The sequence below is a fragment of the Pygocentrus nattereri genome, chromosome 1 (genome assembly GCF_015220715.1).
Source record: "Pygocentrus nattereri isolate fPygNat1 chromosome 1, fPygNat1.pri, whole genome shotgun sequence".
NCBI lineage: Eukaryota > Metazoa > Chordata > Actinopteri > Characiformes > Serrasalmidae > Pygocentrus > Pygocentrus nattereri.
This window is the reverse complement of record NC_051211.1, coordinates 5786615-5807948: the sequence shown is the minus strand read 5'-3', so window position 1 is coordinate 5807948 and position 21334 is coordinate 5786615. Positions and strand designations below refer to the sequence as shown.

The following is a 21334-nucleotide window of genomic DNA, read 5'->3' as shown; positions in this document are numbered from 1 at the left end:
TGGCCAAAAAATAAGCATGTCATCAGGCTAGCCACAGCCTTATAAGTTTTATTTTGCAATGTAATTAATTTTCTATATTATATTAAAAATGCAAGCTTATAATCATTAACAAAGTAAGTGTACTATGTTCAATGATTATGTTAACAAAAAACCTGATAAATACTTATAGAACAACATCAAGATACAGATGTTCAGCATGAAACTAATATATTAGGCTACTAAACAACAGAACTTAAAATTAAAATAAATAAAAAAAATTCCTCAGAGAATTCGGCCAAATAGCACATCAAAGTCAAAATCTTTGGGACATTTGATCCCCAATAAGAGCCAAATACATGGCTGCACACTCACACACTTTCCACATGGATGAAGTCCCACACTAATGTGGCCCATATGCACTCTGCTGCTCACTTTGATTGGCAGGTGTACATGAGAGCCACATCAGCTGCCATTACCTGGAGACGATGATGTCACTGCAGCCGGTCTCCTGGGAGACGGTACGCTAGCTCACTCTGCCTTCACACATGAAAGAAAGCCATTGCAGGTGGTGGGAAATAGGTCGACGATGAAAAGAAAACATTTTTTGGCTCGTCGGTGCTCCGTGAGGCCCGAGGGTACGGCTTTGATATCAAATGGATCCCCAGTCATGATTAAACGCAGCTATCTGAGACCAATGTAATACTAGAGAACAGAATACTCTGCCGGACAGCGATGGGATCCAAGCTCATCTCTCATCTCTGATATATATATATACACACAAAAGTTCTTACCTGGGTTTCCATCACAAGAGATATAGATCTGTATGAAATCCCATTAAATACCATATGAAAGTATCAAAGAACCTGTGTTTGGAATTCATGCAGACAATTTGTTAGGCCTACTTTTTTGTCTGTCTGTTAACATATATGCTACGTCTAAAGAAGCATGTATTTTTGTGTAACGTAGGGGAGCGCTGGTGAGGCGGACGCATATGTGGAGATAAGTGAGATTTATTAGGGGCAAAACAATACTATGATCCTGGACTCACAAGACAGTCCAGGATCATAGAGCCAACACGGATGGAACAGGGAACAGACATGACAAAAATAAGCACAGGGTAAACAAACAACAGAGGCCAGAAGAACAAACAGCAAACAATACAAACACCTCAAACAATACCAACAGCACAAACAAAGAAACTCACAGTGGAACACACAGGGCTTTAATACAGGTAACAACGAGGGATAAGATAAGATAAGATAAGATAAGATAAGATAAGATAAGATAAGATAATCCTTTATTAGTCCCACAGAGGGGAAATTCACAAGACACAGGTGGCTAAACAGACACAAGTGTAAGTAATTAAGGCCAGGGTCTGAAAACAAGGGGGCAGGACCAGGAAGAACTTAAAGAAAACACAAAGCACATGACAGGACTAAAAGATAAACAAAAGCACATGGATGAGTGGGGGGGGGGCAGTCGTGACATTTTGAGAATATAAGTGTTTAGTCTAACTTTAAATTGCATCATATTGTCAATGATGCTCACCATAGGCAATCAAACTTTGTGTTTACATCATGTTGTCAGCACTGTTAACAACAGACAAATGGATAAATAGTTTACAATTAAATTGTTCTTCTGTAGACCAAAGAGCTTTGTTTTCCTGGTGGTATTTATCTACACATGCATGAGCAATCTGTCAAAGAAAGCTACTTGTTTTTCCCCAATTTAGTCATATCCAATTCCACCCACTAGTCAGGACAACCCCAAACACATGATACCAGTGAAGCTCAGGCTAGCTCAGGCTAGCTCAGGCTTCCTCCGAGTCCTGTGAAGCACAACCATATCTTTTCAACTGCTTTTCAACTTCCACTTGGGAGCCCAAAGAAAGCCACTTTTGTTCATAAACCTCTATCCCTAATACCCCCAACATTGACCAAATTTGCTTTAATGAAGCATTTGGTTATATAACGTTTGTGAGCTAATATGAATTACAACTACTTTAAGCTATAAGTACTAGTAAGGTGTTAGTTAAGTAATCTCAGCTCAGAGGTGACACCATACCTCTAAATAAAAATAAATAAATAAATAAATGTAGCTAAAGCATTCTAGTGGAACAGCAGCTGATGGACTAACAGAAGATAACGTGGCCACCGACTGTAAAACAGAGGTCACTAATAGGCGGACCTGGTCCGAGTCCAGACCCAAACACTTTCCTATCCAGACCTGGACCTATAACTGATAAATTATGAAGAATTATTTAATTTCGACCGGGTGGTCCTGTTTTAATCGGCTTTTTTTTTTTTAGCCTTTACGGTAGCTTTAGCAACCCAGGAGACTCAGAGACCAATTGCATTGTAAATATCACACATGACCCTGCTCAGCCAATCAGATCTGTGCATTATGATGAGCACTGAGACTGCAGTGAGTGACCCCACACACAGGGGAGGGGCGAGGCGAGAAACAGCAGTCAGAGAAGAAAATGAACCAGATTATTTCACATGCCATTGCCTAAAAAGAGGAAACTGACAGTAAATGTTGAAATATGACTGAATTTTACTTTATTTGATTTGACATTCAGTTGTTGACTATATATATATTATATAATAATATATATAATACTATATATATTAGAACTGCGTGGATGTAAAATTGACTTTTCAATGTTTAACTTATAAGTTGTCTGACCAGTGGTAGGATGGTCCCCCCTTTAGATGTGAGTCTTGGTCCTCCCGAGGTTTCTTCCTCCTCCAGCTCTGAGGGAGTTTTTCCTTGCCTCAGCGCTCACGGGGGTTCTGTATATTCTGTATATTCTGTATATTCTGTATATTATGTTCAGTGTTTTGTCTGATTCTCTGTGCTGTGATTCCCATTTTTGTAAAGCTGCTTTGTGACAACATCAGTTGTAAAAAGCGCTATATAAATAAATTTGATTTGATTTGATTTGATATATAAGACGTTGATATACGTACTAGGCTACTTCAGTAAACAGTATATGACTATTACTGAATTTTAATTAAAGACCTCTGCACTAAAATGAACTTTCAATACTAAATACAGTCTCTGTCATGGCTACATTAAATCAATATGTCCAAGTTAGTGACTTTATAAAACATGTCAGTGCTGATTTGACCCACAGGGTGCACTGGACTCCACTTGGACTGCTAACTTTCACATCACTGAAGAGCGTCAAGTTCTGGCTTAGCAAGGCAGCAGTAAGAACTGACATTTAGTAAATGTCACATTGTGTGGTAAGAAACTGACCGAGCACCCACATTTTTTCTTGTGCATTGCTGGACAAACCTTTACTGGATTATTGAGCTGCAGTAGTCCTGTCATTAAACACGCAGGCTTCGTTTTTGGGGAACGCCCCACCCTCTTGACTGACATTGAGGTTTTAACTGGTTCTGTTTGTCTGTTTGTTCCTGCCTATTGGTCAGAGATCCATGCGATTAGGGAGAGTGGAGTAGACCTGAGCTTAATTAAAAAGTGGTGGAGCATCACCCATCATCAGTAGCATCAGTAATTCGGGAAGTGGTGGATCAAAAGCTTCCTCCCCCTTATTGTTCATGCCTCAGCTTTTCATGACTATAAATGCCTGATATAAGGCATTTCTTGTTTTGTGTTATATACACCAAAACATGGGTTTATTTTTGTACTTTCCACCACTGTTAGATGATGTTCATCAGCCTTCCACTGCTCCACAACCCAATACTGGACTTACTGGACAATACCCCGCTGGCTGACACTTGGCATTGAGCGTGTGATTATAGTGACAATAGGCTCACGTGTGGCTGCTCTGTTCTTTTGGTCATTGCTTCTCTATGGATATTACACTCACTGGCCAATTAGATGCTAGTAAAAGGCTGGACCCCCTTTTGCCTTCAGAAATGCCTTAGTTCTTCATGGCAGACTTTCAACAAGGTGTTGGAAACGTTCCTCAGAGAGTTTGGTTGGTTATTTGAGTTCCTGCTGTCTTTCTATCCTTTGGAACCAGTCTGCCCATTCTCCTCTGACCTCTCACATCAACAAGGCATTTTCGTCCACACAACTGACCGCTCACTGGATATTTCCTCTTTTCCGGACCGTTCTCGGTAAACCCTAGAGATGGTTTTGTGTGAAAATCCCAGTAGATCAGCAGTTTCTGAAATACTCAGACCAGCCCGTCTGGCACCAACAACCACGCCACGATCAAAGTCCCTTAAATCCCCTTTCTTCCCCGTTCTGATGCTCAGTCTGCACTTCAGCAGGTTGTCTTGACCACCTCTACATGCCTAAATGCATTGACTTGCGGCCGTGTGATTGGCTGATTAGCTATTTGTGTCCAAGCAACTGTACCTAATAAAGTGGCTGGTGAGTGTATGTGTGCAGCATCAAGAATGGGTGGCTCTGAATTCAGAAACGAATGGCTGTCTTGATACTTTTGCACAGCGTACTACGACAGCTCAACTAACGCACGCATTCATAAAACGCTGTTGACCTGATGCTGTGAGATAATTGTGTAATCAACAAGTTCATTGTTCGTTCCCAGCGGACTGCATTTTTTTTTCCTTTTCAAAGAATATTAGCCGCATAATTGGTACAGTAAATATGCATGCTTGACGTGTTAATTTATGTTAATTAATCTACAAGTCATCAGGGTGTAGAGGGAAAAAAACTCGAGTGACACAGAGAAGATGTATTTAACGGAGAGATGATCTCTCTCAGGAACGAGCGAAATGAAGTCTCAGACATGTGAGTCTTTGTCTGCTGCAGTGTGAGTCGACTTTCCCTCGAGTTCAGAGTGACAGGTAAGGTGTGCAAGAGAATGAGTGAATAGACAAAGAAAGGAAAAGAGAGACGGGGAAAGAGAGACGAGGAAAAAGAAGATGCAGACCTAGCATAACCGAAAAAAAAAAAAAAAACACCTCCAGATCATGCGCCATCAAACCGTAGCACAGTAATATTGTCGGTCACTGAGGTCACTGTCAGATGTCAGTCACTAATTTCCTCAGCAGCGTTTTGGATTTTTTTTTTCGAACTCCTCGCCTCTGGATGTCTTCATAATCTAGAGCAGACACAACATTAACCCGGCGCACGTACAGAGATAAGCATCTAAAATGGGTTTGTAGCCCTGAGGGTGAGGGAGATGAGTGAAGTTATCAAACACTGCTGCCACCTCATGAGGACCCCACCTGTCATAACACTCTGATCACTTAGCAACACATCGCACCCCGCCGTGGCCTCTGGGAGCAACACCCTGTTTCAGTTCAGATGCTACACACTGAATTCTTACAGCAACTAAGTCATGTACAATTCAATAATCAACAGACAATTGGTTGTTTAATCACATAATGATCTAATAACAGGCGAACTTTGCCCAGTTCTGTCCAAGTAACAAGCAATTTCAATAAAACAGTAGAAGCCGTATCGCCCCCTACGCTTCCTGTAGTGTATTACAGTCTGTCAGAGCGACTGTGTGGATCATATGAACATTATAGAGCTTTTTAAATGGAACAGTAGAAGCCGTATCGCCCCCTACGCTTCCTGTAGTGTATTACAGTCTGTCAGAGCGACTGTGTGGATCATATGAGCATTATAGAGCTTTTTAAATGAAACAGTAGAAGCCGTATCGCCCCCTACGCTTCCTGTAGTGTATTACAGTCTGTCAGAGCGACTGTGTGGATCATATGAGCATTATAGAGCTTTTTAAATGAAACAGTAGAAGCCGTATCGCCCCCTACGCTTCCTGTAGTGTATTACAGTCTGTCAGAGCGACTGTGTGGATCATATGAACATTATAGAGCTTTTTAAATGAAACAGTAGAAGCCGTATCGCCCCCTACGCTTCCTGTAGTGTATTACAGTCTGTCAGAGCGACTGTGTGGATCATATGAACATTATAGAGCTTTTTAAATGAAACAGTAGAAGCCGTATCGCCCCCTACGCTTCCTGTAGTGTATTACAGTCTGTCAGAGCGACTGTGTGGATCATATGAACATTATAGAGCTTTTTAAATGAAACAGTAGAAGCCGTATCGCCCCCTACGCTTCCTGTAGTGTATTACAGTCTGTCAGAGCGACTGTGTGGATCATATGAACATTATAGAGCTTTTTAAATGAAACAGTAGAAGCCGTATCGCCCCCTACGCTTCCTGTAGTGTATTACAGTCTGTCAGAGCGACTGTGTGGATCATATGAACATTATAGAGCTTTTTAAATGAAACAGTAGAAGCCGTATCGCCCCCTACGTTTCCTGTAGTGTATTACAGTCTGTCAGAGCGACTGTGTGGATCATATGAACATTATAGAGCTTTTTAAATGAAACAGTAGAAGCCGTATCGCCCCCTACGCTTCCTGTAGTGTATTACAGTCTGTCAGAGCGACTGTGTGGATCATATGAACATTATAGAGCTTTTTAAATGAAACAGTAGAAGCCGTATCGCCCCCTACGCTTCCTGTAGTGTATTACAGTCTGTCAGAGCGACTGTGTGGATCATATGAACATTATAGAGCTTTTTAAATGAAACAGTAGAAGCCGTATCGCCCCCTACGCTTCCTGTAGTGTATTACAGTCTGTCAGAGCGACTGTGTGGATCATATGAACATTATAGAGCTTTTTAAATGAAACAGTAGAAGCCGTATCGCCCCCTATGCTTCCTGTAGTGTATTACAGTCTGTCAGAGCGACTGTGTGGATCATATGAACATTATAGAGCTTTTTAAATGAAACAGTAGAAGCCGTATCGCCCCCTACGCTTCCTGTAGTGTATTACAGTCTGTCAGAGCGACTGTGTGGATCATATGAACATTATAGAGCTTTTTAAATGAAACAGTAGAAGCCGTATCGCCCCCTACGTTTCCTGTAGTGTATTACAGTCTGTCAGAGCGACTGTGTGGATCATATGAACATTATAGAGCTTTTTAAATGAAACAGTAGAAGCCGTATCGCCCCCTACGCTTCCTGTAGTGTATTACAGTCTGTCAGAGCGACTGTGTGGATCATATGAACATTATAGAGCTTTTTAAATGAAACAGTAGAAGCCGTATCGCCCCCTACGCTTCCTGTAGTGTATTACAGTCTGTCAGAGCGACTGTGTGGATCATATGAACATTATAGAGCTTTTTAAATGAAACAGTAGAAGCCGTATCGCCCCCTACGCTTCCTGTAGTGTATTACAGTCTGTCAGAGCGACTGTGTGGATCATATGAACATTATAGAGCTTTTTAAATGAAACAGTAGAAGCCGTATCGCCCCCTACGCTTCCTGTAGTGTATTACAGTCTGTCAGAGCGACTGTGTGGATCATATGAACATTATAGAGCTTTTTAAATGAAACAGTAGAAGCCGTATCGCCCCCTATGCTTCCTGTAGTGTATTACAGTCTGTCAGAGCGACTGTGTGGATCATATGAACATTATAGAGCTTTTTAAATGAAACAGTAGAAGCCGTATCGCCCCCTACGCTTCCTGTAGTGTATTACAGTCTGTCAAGGAGCAGAAATGTGCCATAACATTTTGATTCCCTATGCCAGAACAAGGAGATTCAAAATGCCTACCAGGAGTGTGGACAAGTAAACACTATTCATTGGGTTATCAAAGCCACTCCCCTCATTATTAATCTTAACATTGTCATTAAATACATAACATGTCAATGCAAAGTGAGGAAAATGGATGTGTTGCCCTGACACAACATTGTGCAAATGAGGGTTAAATGAAGCAGTGAAGCAGTATCGCTCCCTGCACTTCCTGTGGAGTATTACAGTCTGCCGGAATGACAGTGTGAATATGAATATTATAGAGGATTTTAAAGAGCTTTTGCTTATTAGTAAACATGTCAACTTTTTTCATAGTCACTGTCTAGAGTTTGTTGACTACTAATTGCAACCATATATTATGCATCATGAACTTCACTTTCTATTGACCACGTTCACAACGTCAAACTGAAGCAGATTCCTCTCTAAATGGCTCCTCCCCTTCCCCTACATATATATATATGATCATTTTTGGCAGTTGTCATACATTAAAGATACAAGTGGTGCATTCAGACGCTCCTTGTAAACTCATCAATCTTCATTTTTTCTGTACTCCCTATATAGTGTAATAAAACTATAATACAGGTAATGAAACTGTGGCTTCTGCACCAAAATAGGCGTTGGGGGCCATTTGAGATTCAGCAATAAATTTCATAAATATAACACATGAATTTTAATATAATACATAATTTAAATATAATACATGATTTTACAAATCGAAAGATAACAGTTTGATAGAAATCAAAGAGTCCTCGGTGTAGCCGCCAGTCCATGGTCCAGGTCTTGGAGCGTCAAGACCCTTGCTGATCCTGCCCGATAGAGATAGAAGGGGCCTACCCCTGCATAACCAGACCCAACTGGTGATGGTGGGGGGGAAGGAGGGCAACGTCGAAACGTAGGCACCTGAAAGCAGCAGAACGGGTATGTAAGTTGAGTCATCGTAAAAACAGGTGTAGGCCTGTGATTGGTCAGGAGTAACAAATGAATGAGTGATGTAGCACTAGAGTCTTCCTGGCAGAACCTTCGCTAAAGCTTCTATGCCAAGTTGCCTTTGGTCCTTTCCACCAATTATAAGCTTTATTAATATGTGATAAACTTACCTGTTGCAGATGACTACCCAAAAACAAACAACTTGTAGTAATGGTTTATTGACTCGATGATTTCAAGGCTTTAAGAGTTGATGGGAAATGTCTTTTTCCACTGCTGAATGCATTATCTTCACTAAAAGTGGCCAATAGGCTATGGATACACTTGACACAGCACAAGCCTTTCCACCGCAGTGCGGCCGTCACACACTGCAATGGCAGTTAATAGAGACTAACTGGATCTTAGCAGCTTTCTGATTAATGGAAGCGTTTAGATGCTTTGATCTCTGCTTGCTAAGTAGAGACGGATCACCACCAGGCATGGGTGGAGGGATAGGCTCGTTTTTAAAGACAGCACCTAGTTTTTTCTCTTCCAGCAGAGCTTTCACCGAGGCCTGCTGAGTTGAAATGAGGACTGTGCTGATGAAGAGCACTGCATGACCTGCGTGACCCGACAGTGGCTGTATGGGTGCAATGCTTGCCTTCTTTTGAAATTTGAATTTCTTGCTGGTATGTTTCAATTAAGCAAGATCAAATACCTTCAAAGGTGTTGTTACGTTACATCACCTATTTGCTAACACTTTGGGTATATTTTGTCTCAAAACTGTGTTTTCCTGGGTATGAAGAGCAGGTTTTGCCTAATTGTAATGATTTAGCATCTTTCTTTTTCAAAGTTTTGTCAAAAGCTCATTTTGAAACCAAAGGTTGTATAAATATCTGAGGACTTAGATATTTTGGTGCAGTTTGGTTCAAGAGTAATCTACTTATAATTTACTTTAAATCTTCCGACTTAGTTCTGTATTTTGTTGTTTTCCCTGAGGTTTATTTTTTATGTTTTGTTGCAGAATTCATCTTTATATAACCTCTCTTACTCTCATAGAACTGGGGTGGGCAACCCAAATGTCAAGAAGAGCCTTTCAACAAAAATCAAACCACCTTGGGAGCCACAACGTTTTATGTCCATTTTGTCACCTTGGCTGTAAATATGTTTCAGTATGTGCTTGTATTGGCTACAAATATAACATCAAGGTATAACATTCACTTACTTTGCTCGTCTTTAAGCTTCGGCTCAGCTATAGCTGCTTTTCCCGCATCTCCAGCAGGAAACTTTTTCTGCAAAGGTAGAACAGTTTCCTGTAAAATGTCTCACAGCCTTTGACTTTGTACGAGGCTGAAATCACTTCTCATTCATCATTCACTCGTTTTAATTTTCCCGTTCCACCTTAAATGGTGCCGGAGATGCCAGAATGTAGCTGCTGCAGCATTTAAGGTGGAACGGGAAAATTCTAACTGACTTCAGCTTCGCGACAATTGAGTGTTTGACAGTTTCTATGTATCAAACCCGCTGGAGTGATTATAATAAATGAAGTCCATTCGTCTGCAAATGATCAATGTTTGTATCGTTTTATAGCTACTAGCTAGACAAGACTGTTGTTGTTGTTGCTATGGTGACCAGCCAACCTTCAGAGTTAACTTGTGAATTAGTAGCTATATATTAGCTCCAGCGTTGAAGGATCAGCAGAGCTTTATTTTACTGTAAAGGAGGATTATTTTATTTTTTATCTATAAATCTAATTCAGCTGTGGAGCCACAACAGGGTGGTTAAAGAGCCGCATGCAGCTCTGGTGCCACATGTTGCCGAACCCCCACCTTGGAATAAAACAGGTTGTTTTTTGTTACTGTGCCTTTGAGACCGATGGATGTTTCTGAGCTCTGTTCTGATTGGCTCTCCTGTTTTCTGCCTTGTTTATAAAAGAGGTGAATCATCCTTTAACATCAATGGGTGGGGCTAAACTGCTATTTGCTGAAAGTAGATGTATGTAAATGTGACATCACAAAAACAGTGAACTCAAAACTTTCTTTGCAGTTTAGTTTCCATGTATGGACTGTATGACATGCTTGTAACAAAGATTATGGACTATATCAACTATATATTCAGAAAAGTATGTTTTGAAATATATATAATATATAAAAAGTATAGTTTTACATTGACATGGGCCCTTTAATTTTGAGCCCTATTATTTTCGAAAATACTTTAATATTTTATCATAAAGTAACTTAGAAAACATGGGTCTATATGTTGAAAGCATTTTGCCTGTGTCTCCAAGCTTGATGGACAGTGTATAAGCAACCATCAGTGCTTCTCACATCCGTTTCTCAGACTTGTTCAAAACAATGTGGCACTCTGATGCTGTGGGATGCTCTGTGTAGCAGATTGTGCGTCTATAGGCCCCGAGCCCCACCCACTGCAGGGCGGTGCGGCTCAGGCCGGCCCCATCGGCTCCTATCTGGAGCAGCTCGACAGACTGCCGGGGCCCATGGGGCAAATTCTCTGGCATCTTTCCACACATTGGACCTCCTGGAGCAGAGAAAATGGAGCACTCAGGGAAAAAAAGAAAGAACTCCCGCTTTTCCTACCCTGTTTTGTCCTCTAACATCTTTACTGATGTCTCCACTGCTGTTATCATAACGTTTATGAGTGTAGATGATTTGGTTTCATCACCCTTGGATGTAGGTTTGCTGTGAATGAATGTGAGCGTACCTCACAGACGAGTTTCTACTGGCTTCATAAACTCTAAGCTTATAATTCAGCTCATCTTAAAGGGAGATTTCCAGTGATTTCTCAACGTTTTTGTATATTTCCATTGTTAACAGTCGTTTGTTGTGGTTGATGTGAAATGGTTGATTGTAGAGACTCAGATTTCTTTATGGTGGTGGTGGTGATAGGAACACAGGGGTCGCCATGACTACAGCACGAGTATATTTTATTTACAATCCAAAACCACCAGTGAACCTACGCATGTCTTCTGAGTTTTTATATGGAATATTGAGGATGGTAAAATAATGGAAAAAAAGGAAATAAATCATATAACGTCTCAGCTTTAGTTAATAACTTTCTGTGAAGGAACTTTTAGAGGCATTAAACTCTAAACTTTTACTACACACTTCTGTCACCTAAGCATATCAGTCAGCCACTTGACATTGTAATCCACAAAGTTATTGGATAATTAAGTGTTAGAATGTAATAAACATGGGACTTTACTGCTGTAAAACTAGCTCATCAGATCTACTTTAAAAAAACATGTGGTAACAAACAATTGAACTAGTTTTATTCAACTCAAAAAATCATTAGTTCAGAGTATTTACTTCAGTTGAATAAGTTAATGTACTGAATCAACAAGTTAATTTACTTGTTCCCATGTGAAGTAGTTTTTTATGTCGATCTTACAGGCAAATTTTATCTTGGTTTAGGAATCTTACCTCCAGGTACGAAACCCTAACCTACTTGACTGAAATTGTTTATTGAAACATGTTTATTACCAACCAGTAGTGGTTGGTTAGTGAGGTGCTTAACACCTCTGCCTTCTACGCTGTAGACTGGGGTTCACCTGGGCAAACACCCTACACTAAACCAATAAGAGTCCTTGGGCAAGACTCCTAACACTACCTTGGCCTCCCTGTGTAAACTGATCAAATTGTAAGTCGCTCTGGATAAGAGCGTCAGCCAAATGCTGTAAATGTACCAAGCAATGGACCATGGCTGAAAGATAAACACACAAGATAATGTTAAACATAAGATACAGCTGCCATGCCCAATGTAATAAATGTCAAAACAAACCTAAAGAAGAATATTCTGAATCACAGTCGCTGCTCTTCAGTTTCCAATTCCCAAATGCTTTAGCCGGCTGCCCTACTCCTCGTCCTAAACAGCCACACAGTCAAGTCTGCCTCATCATTATTCACCCCCATCACTATGATGTTGTATTTCATGAGTCTCTATTAACATTAGCCCATGAAGGTAGTAAGATGGGATGGCGGCGATCCTGTTTTCAGTGTCGGCGATTTTGAAAATGAAGATTTGATTGGAAAACCATCTCAAGAACAGCTGTCTGTCACAGCTGCCTAGGAACGGATGGTTAAACAGAAGTGTTGAGGTTTATCTTAAAGTTTGGACAGGATTTAGGAGATTTAGTTTAGTTAGGATGTTTCTGTATCACTGTTTTCTGATCTGGAGTTAATGATAAGATTATGAACTTAAGAGCCGTTGTTCTGTAATAGCCTCTGTCCTAAATTCAGTTTGTACTGAAGTTGTCATGGAGACTAAACAGATAAGATTTCAGTTTCTGTAATACCTAGCCGGTTCCTGGCACCACCACTGAATGATGCAGCATCTTGAATGACGCAGGTCACATCACAGTCCACACTCGGAATGATTTTACATCATTTTGATTAATGAATAATTATAGTGAAATAACAAAACATTAGTGAATTAGCAATAAATATAACTATACAGTTTTAAGAAGCTGTTATGAATTATTCAGGAACTACTATGAAAAATCCATTATCTACTATGGTTAATACAGTATCTACTATGTAGTTACTTATTCAGTAACTACTATGAATTATTCAGTATCTACTATAAATAATTCAGTATCTACTATGAATTATTCAGTATCTACTAACTACTATGAATTATTCAGGAACTACTATGAATAATTCAGTAACTACTATGAATTATTTGGTAACTACGATGAATAATTCAGTTTTTACTATGAATAATTCAATATCTACTAACCACTATTAATTATTCAGTAGTTACTATGAATTATTCAGGAACTGCTATGATAAATTCATTACCTACTATGAATAATTCAATATCTACTATGAATAATTTAATATCTACTAACCACTATGAATTATTCAGGAACTACTATGAATAATTCAGTAACTACTATGAATTATTCAGTAACTACTATGAATAATTCAGTATATTCTGTGAATTATTCAGTATCTTGTAACTACTATTAATTATTCAGGGGCAACTATGAATAATTCAGTAACGCCTATGAATTATTTGGTAACTACTATGAATAATTCAGTATTTATTATGAATTATTTGATAACTGCTATCAATAATTCAGTATGTACAATGAATTATTCAATATCTACTTACTACTATTAATTATTCAGGGACAACTATGAATAATTCAGAAACTCCTATGAATTATTCAGGAACTACTATGAATAAGTCCGTATCTACTATGAATTATTCAATATCTTCTAACCACTATGAATTATTCAGAAACTACTTTGAATAATTCAGTATCTATTATAAATTATTCAATATCTTCTAACTGCTATAAATTATTTAGTTACTACTATGATTCATTCAGGAACTACTATGACTAATTCAGTAACTACTACAAAGAGTTCAGTATTTACCATGACGAATTCAATAACTACTTTGAATACTTTAATATCTACTTTGAAGCATTTATTAACTACTATGAATAATTCAATAACTGCTATAAAACTAATATGTAAGTTATGTGTCTCTGAGTTGAATCATCTATGGTTCAATGTTTTTAACAGCTTCATTTTAATTCCCATCTTGGTCTACCATCGTCTCTCCCACTCAGCTCTCTTGTCTTTCTCTCCCCCTCCTCCTCCTCCTCCTGTCATTTGCCTTCCCTCTTGGCACTCTTCGTTAAACCCCCAACCTTTAACGCCAATACAAACCTCTCGAACCGCCGTCTCCTGTTCTCCGGCCGTGCGTCTCTTGGCAGTGGAGTGAACGTGCCCTTTGACTGAAATGAAGATAATGCTTTGTTGTCGCTGAAATCTGAAGCAGATTGGATTGCTGGATGGCTCAAATTAGCCCCCCCCAAACACCCCCCCCGCCCCCACACCTCCATCTCATGTTCTGCGGTTGCTAAGTAACGGTTGACAGACAGGGGGTGACAGGCCACTGATGATGGCGCCGTTTGATGGCAATGTGTCTCTGCCTCGATGGCTGCAAGCGAGCACGGAGAAAGCCACCTCAATTAAGAGAGAGAGAGAGAGAGAGAGAGAGAGAGAGGGAGAGAGAGAGAGAGAGAGAGAGAGAGAGATGAGTCTATGTGCAAAAAGCTGTGCCAAATGTGACACAGCTGTAGCCAAAATACATCAAGTCACACGTGTCAGAGGTGAAAATGCAGTCAAGCTCCCATATGATGCATTTCGCATGAAAATAGAGAGTGTAGACTGAGAATATGACAAATATGAATGATATCATAATCCATTACTATGATAGCAATATTAGGCTATGCAGCTAATTGTTGCTATTGTATCAAAACATGTTTTAAAATCCATTTAAAGCACCAACACTTTACACTGTTTGAATATTTCATGCTGAATGTATCAAGAGAAACAGCCCAGAATCAATTTGAATAAAACCTCATTACATTAAACAGCCCATATAACGGAAGACTGCATTTTCCCTGTTTGATGCACAACATAAACAAACAGTTTTTTATTTATTTGGTTTTTTTTAAGTATTGTTCACTTCACACACTTCACAGTCTATATACCCCATATATATAAAATAAGCTTCAAAAACAGCCCAGTGTTGTGATGTCACAAAAGCCAATACAGTTGAATACAACAGCCAATCAGGACACAGCTCACATACATACGGTCATATGGAAAAGTGTGGGTGCCTTCAGTCAAATTCCGATGAAAATAGCTTAACATACCCTCCACGGAGAATGTGCTTAAACACGACAGCATACACTTTCTAGTTTAATGTTTTGGAAAACAAAAATTAAACATAAAAAATGAACGATTGCATTATTTTTTTCCCCTAAAGTGTTACATTCAGCAAATAAACAGTAGATGTGTATTGTGTAAATGTACAGGGCATTGTCATGTAAAAATATCTTATTATTATGTTTATTCCTATATTTATTCCTATTTTTAAACAACAGGAAAAATGCAGGATATGTGCCCTTTAAAAACAGTCATTGTACATTAAAACGTACAGGAAGCAGTCATGTAAAAATGACATATTACTATATTTATTATTTTATATTGATTACTATATTTATTACCATTTTAGTGCATAACTTCACGCGGTTGTCATAATGGACATCAAGGGGAAAACAAGAATAAGAAGCAAAATGCAGGATATGTGCTCTTTAATGATACCAGTGCTTTAACATACATTCATCAGAGAGGATTTCTTATGACATTGATTATATTATATTACAGCAGGCAAACACACGAGCAACGATTCCACGAAAAGGAGGAAAAAAGAGCGTGCGGTGCTGGAAAGAGAGAAGACGGCACCAAGATAGAAAACCAGAGAGAGGAAGAGGGGGAAAAGTGCATGCAAGAGAAACAATAAAGATGATGGTATGCAGAGAGGAGAGAGGGAGGAGGGAGAGGTGTGGAGGGAAGAAGTCTTGGCACAGTATTGGCTAGAGGAGGGTTTATTATTCTCGCCAGCACTCAATCAAACGCTGGCCCTATGAACAGAGACTAATGCTAGAGAATCCTCCTCAGGGCTCTTTCTCTCTCTCTCTCTCTCTCTCTCTCTCTCTCTCTCTCTCTCCCCCTCCAGTGTGTGTGAGTGGTATCCATCTGTCAGCTGTCAGTGCCAGTGAAAGATATCCAAAGCTGTCACATCTTGTCAGCTCTCTGAGCTGAGGCCTTTTGCAGCTGCACGGCCAACACATACGCATACACTGTCCTCAAACCAAAAAAGAGGAGAGAGAGAGAGAGAGAGAGAGAGAGAGAGAGAGAGAGAGAGAGAAATAGATGGAAGCGGAATGGAAAACAGAAAACGGGCAGAAGAAAGAAAAATGGCGAAACGAAGCGCGATAGAAGGCAGAGGAAGAGATATTAGAAAGACAAACATTTCAGATGCTGAGATAAGAAAGAGTCAAGACGGAGGAGTGGAAGCTTCTTTTTAAGGCAGGAAAAACGGAACAGAGGAGAACAGAAATACTGAGAGAACAATAAAACAGAGAGGAAACCAAAAGGACAGAGAGAAAGATGATCTGAGATCCACGTCGGCGCCTGTAGATAAGAAGAGTTTGCTTAATTATCACCACGCTTGTCGCTATTATTATATGATTATTATATTGTTATTAACTCTACAGCTACTGTTGCTTCGACTGCTTATGTTCAATGGCACATTCCATTTAATTAATCACTGGCCACTTTATTAGAAACATCTACCTTGTACTTCCACTCGCTGGCCACTTTATTAGAAACACCTACCTTGTACTTCCACTCGCTGGCCACTTTATTAGAAACACCTACCTTGTACTTCCACTCGCTGGCCACTTTATTAGAAACACTTACCTTGTACTTCCACTCGCTGGCCACTTTATTAGAAACACTTACCTTGTGCTTCCACTCGCTGGCCACTTTATTAGAAACACTTACCTTGTGCTTCCACTCGCTGGCCACTTTATTAGAAACACTTACTTTGTGCTTCCACTCGCTGGCCACTTTATTAGAAACACCTACCTTGTACTTCCACTCGCTGGCCACTTTATTAGAAACACCTACCTTGTACTTTCACTCACTGGCCTCTTTATTAGAAACACCTACCTTGTACTTCCACTCGCTGGCCACTTTATTAGAAACATCTACCTTGTACTTCCAATCACTGGCCACTTTATTAGACACATCTACCTTGTACTTCCACTCACTGGCCACTTTATTAGACACATCTACCTTGTACTTCCACTCACTGGCCACTTTATTAGAAACATCTACCTTGTACTTCCACTCACTGGCCACTTTATTAGAAACATCTACCTTGTACTTCCACTCGCTGGCCACTTTATTAGAAACATCTACCTTGTACTTCCACTCGCTGGCCACTTTATTAGAAACATCTACCTTGTACTTCCACTCGCTGGCCACCTTATTAGAAACATCTACCTTGTGCTTCCACTCACTGGCCACTTTATTAGAAACACCTCCCTTGTACTTCCACTCACTGGCCACTTTATTAGAAACACCTACCTTGTACTTCCTCTTGTTGTAACATAAGTTATGCCAACTTATTGCATCAAAGCAGAACTACTTTTTCCTTTCTGAAAAAAGAAGCTGCTCCACCAAAAGATAAATTAGCTAAATACCTTAATAAGAATGTAAAAATATGAGTCCTCTACATTCTCATTTACAAACCACTGTAATGTTTTCTGGTTTTCAAACACCTCAGTGTCACTGCTGGCCTGAGAACAGTCCACCAACCAAAAATGCCCACCCAACGGCGTCCTGTGGGCAGCGTCCTGTGACCACTGATGAAGGACTACAGGATGACCAACGCAAACTGTGCAGCAGCGCTGCTGTGTGTGATCCACTCGTACCAACACAACCCACACCAACACACCACCACCACGTCAGTGTTACTGCAGTGCTGAGAATATGCCACCCAAATAGTACCTGCTCTGTGAGGGTCCATGGGGGTCCTGACCACTGAAGAACAGGGTAACAGAGTATCAGAGAAACAGATGAACTACAGTCTGTAACTGTAGAACTACAAAGTGCCGCTATACAGTAAGTGGAGCTGATAAATGGACTGTGAGCGTAGAAACAAAGAGGTGGTCGTAATGTTATGCCTGATCGGTGTATATTTGACAGTGAAAGACTGGGAGGCTTTGCTGATGAATGCGTATGAATGAGTGTGCCTGTATTCCAGCATTAGCATATGCAACCTCAGCAACACTCTGATATTAGCCATCCTGGTGGGAGGAAGAGGACTCCGTGAGTGGGAGGGGGTTCAGGGGGGATTAGCACAGACAGTAGCAAAGCGGGCAGTGTGTTCTCAAAGACCGAGACTGTGTACATGTGTGCAAGCAAAGAGGAGCGATGAGGCCTTCCGCGCTGCCGAGGCATCTGCTTAAATGTAAAACAAACACCTTCTATTTTCCTCTTCAAAAAGATGCTCTCAGTCTTCAAAGCACGAGACCAAAGCGCGAGCGGAGCGGCTCCGAAGGTGTGCGCATGAAAACACAGCCAACAAACAGCCCCGTTTATGCCTCCCTCTAATTCCTCTCCCCGACGGCTCTGTTCACAAACAGGCTGCCGGGGGTATAGGCATATGCGTTTAAGATTTGAGAATTTCCCCCTTCTCCCTTCCGCGAGTCATCCGTTGCCTTTCTGATAAATAGCAAAGCAAACTCAAAGCCAAACAAACACGCACGATTCAAAGCCTGCTTTCTGCGGCAACCTAAGGCAGCCTGTGCTCCTGACAGCATGACACCCGGGCCCGCGAGTTCGCTCAGCCGACGCCACCACCGCCCTTTTCTAAAGAAAGTAGGTTTGCTTGATTATCACTGCAGTTTTTGATGTTTCTTAGAAGATCGCAAGGATAGTGAACACTTGCTGTTTGATTCCTAATACCACGTCTTCTCTAATAGACCATCTACAGCACGAGGAGAGTTCAAATGTTACCTATTGTTACCTAGAACGCAATATAAAATAGCATTTGTCCAAACGTATCCAGAAACGATCGTTTGTGAATTCAGCTTCTTTAAAATGTCATTTCTGCATAATTCAATCACTGAGATGTAAACAAAGTCATTGAGTGGTTGGGTGTGAAGTGGTTCATTGTAGAGAAACTGACTCAGATTTCTCTACAGATAGATAGATAGAGACTTTATTGATCCCGAAGGAAGTTTAGCAATGCTGGGGGCTGGCCTGGGCTGTGTCCACGTTCTCCGTTAGGCCTGAGGCACTATCTGATCCAGAAGAATCAGGGAAGTGCTCTGACCACATGGGATAGCACCCCTTCACTGCCAAAGAGGCGGTCCTTCTGCCGTCTGTGGGCAGGACTTGAGTCTAGCCGGTGTTTGACTAGCCTACCATCTCTATAGCGTTAGATAGGAGCTGAAGCAACTTGAGCAGCCCAAATTTATGACCACCAGTGGTGAACCCAGGGGTCACGATGTCTATCAGCAATGCAGACATTTTATTCATTATCCAAAACCACCAGCAAACCTGCATGTGTCTTCTGAATATTTATGGAATTTTAAAAATTCCATTTCAAAAATGAAAAAATTAAAATTGCGCTAAATCTGTAAAAGCCTCACGAAGCACGGCGTGCACTTCTCCAGCATGAATGGATTTTAAAAAATTCACATTAGGCCTCCTCAAAAGCATCATAAAACAATGTGTCAGGCATCAGGCAGGACATTCCTGGTCATGGAATGTAATAACATGCCATGAGGGACCATTCAGAGGCATTAAGCTCTTCAGACGTCTGGTTCCTATCACCACCACTGTGAACCATTCTAGCTAAGTTTCTCTAGAATGGAGCAATTCATAGTATCTGAAAGCTTTTGTTCATATAGACTATTTAATCACGCAGGAATTGATCAGATCCCCCTTTAAGGTGATCCATTGCTGACGTCATAATGCAGCTCTGTTCCACACACAACAAAAATAATTCAGTCTTTTAATTTAAAAAAATAGCTAAACATTTACTTAAATAAGTATCAAAATTAAGTAGCTAACCTGCCTTGAAATTTTGATTCATTGAACTTCAAATAATATTTTACAGTAATTACAGTAATTTTACAGAATGAAACATACAGATTCTTTTGTTAACTTTTTGTTAACTTACTTAGAAGTTCAATCAACCCCTTAAAAGTTGTGCTACACAATTCTATAACCTAAGAAAAGCTCAACAATTATGAGCTGAATTCTCTGTAGTTACAGCACGGAATAAGCCTAGAGGGGGCTAGTGGGGTATAAAGCCCAGTGCAACTGGAGAGATGGAGCTCCATCCAATGCGCTGAATGCGTTCAAATCCTCACAGCAATGTTCCAACATCTAGTCTAAAGCCTTCTCAGAAGAGTACAGGCTTTTACTGCAGCAAAGGGGGACAAATTCTATATCAATACCCTTCATTTCAGAAGAAATATTTGATAAGTGAGTGAATATGGACTCGCAGACATATAGAGCACACAATCGAATATTAAGATAATAATCAGGCTGAAAACTGACAACTCTGTCTCATAACAGAATGCCGGCCACTGGCCATTTTATCAGAAACTCTCTTTGTAGCTCCACTTTGCTGTGGTGCAGTTAGAGACTGTAGCCCATCTGTTGACTGACGTTTCGTGTCAGCCTTTGTCTAGCCTGTCATGGTGTCCCCTGACCACAGAGCCACTTTTAGCAGGATATTTTTGTGTGGAGGAACACTCTGAACCTAGCAGAGACACTGACGTGTTGGTAGAGTCATACCAGCTCCACATATACAGTATCATGTCAGTGACCCTGCTGAGCTGAGCATGGACCAGCACCAAAATATATCTGGTTAAGTGTGATCCTGTGGTCAGTAATGAAGTGGCCAGTGAGTGCAAATACAAGGGAGATGTTTCTAATAAAATGGCCAGAAGTACAAGGTAGGTGTTTCTAATAAAGTGGCCAGGGAGTGGAAGTACAAGGTAGGTGTTTCGAATAAAGTGGCCAGTGAGTGGAAGTACAAGGTAGGTGTTTCTAATAAAGTGGCCAGTTAGTGGAAGTACAAGGAATGGGGTTTCTAATAAAGTGGCCAGGGAGTGGAAGTACAAGGTAGGGGTTTCTGATAAAGTGGCCAGTGAGTGGAAGTACAAGGTAGGGGTTTCTGATAAAGTGGCCAGGGAGTGGAAGTACAAGGTATGTGTTTCTAATATAGTGGCCAGTGAGTGGAAGTACAATGTAGGTGTTTCTAATAAAGTGGCCAGCGAGCGGAAGTACAAGATAGGTGTTTCTAATAAAGTGGCCAGTTAGTGTAAGTACAAGGTAGGGGTTTCTAATAAAGTGGCCAGTTAGTGTAAGTACAAGATAGGTGTTTCTAATAAAGTGGCCAGTTAGTGTAAGTACAAGGTAGGGGTTTCTAATAAAGTGGCCAGTTAGTGTAAGTACAAGGTAGGTGTTTCTAATAAAGTGGCCAGTTAGTGTAAGTACAAGGTAGGTGTTTCTAATAAAGTAGATA

General features: G+C 40.5%; 1 long non-coding RNA gene across 2 annotated transcripts in view; it reads left to right on the top strand.

Moving 5' to 3' along the window:
- Nucleotides 1-21334, top strand: part of LOC108429057 — a 63450-nt gene that overhangs the window by 11566 nt on the left and 30550 nt on the right. The window lies entirely within an intron of this gene.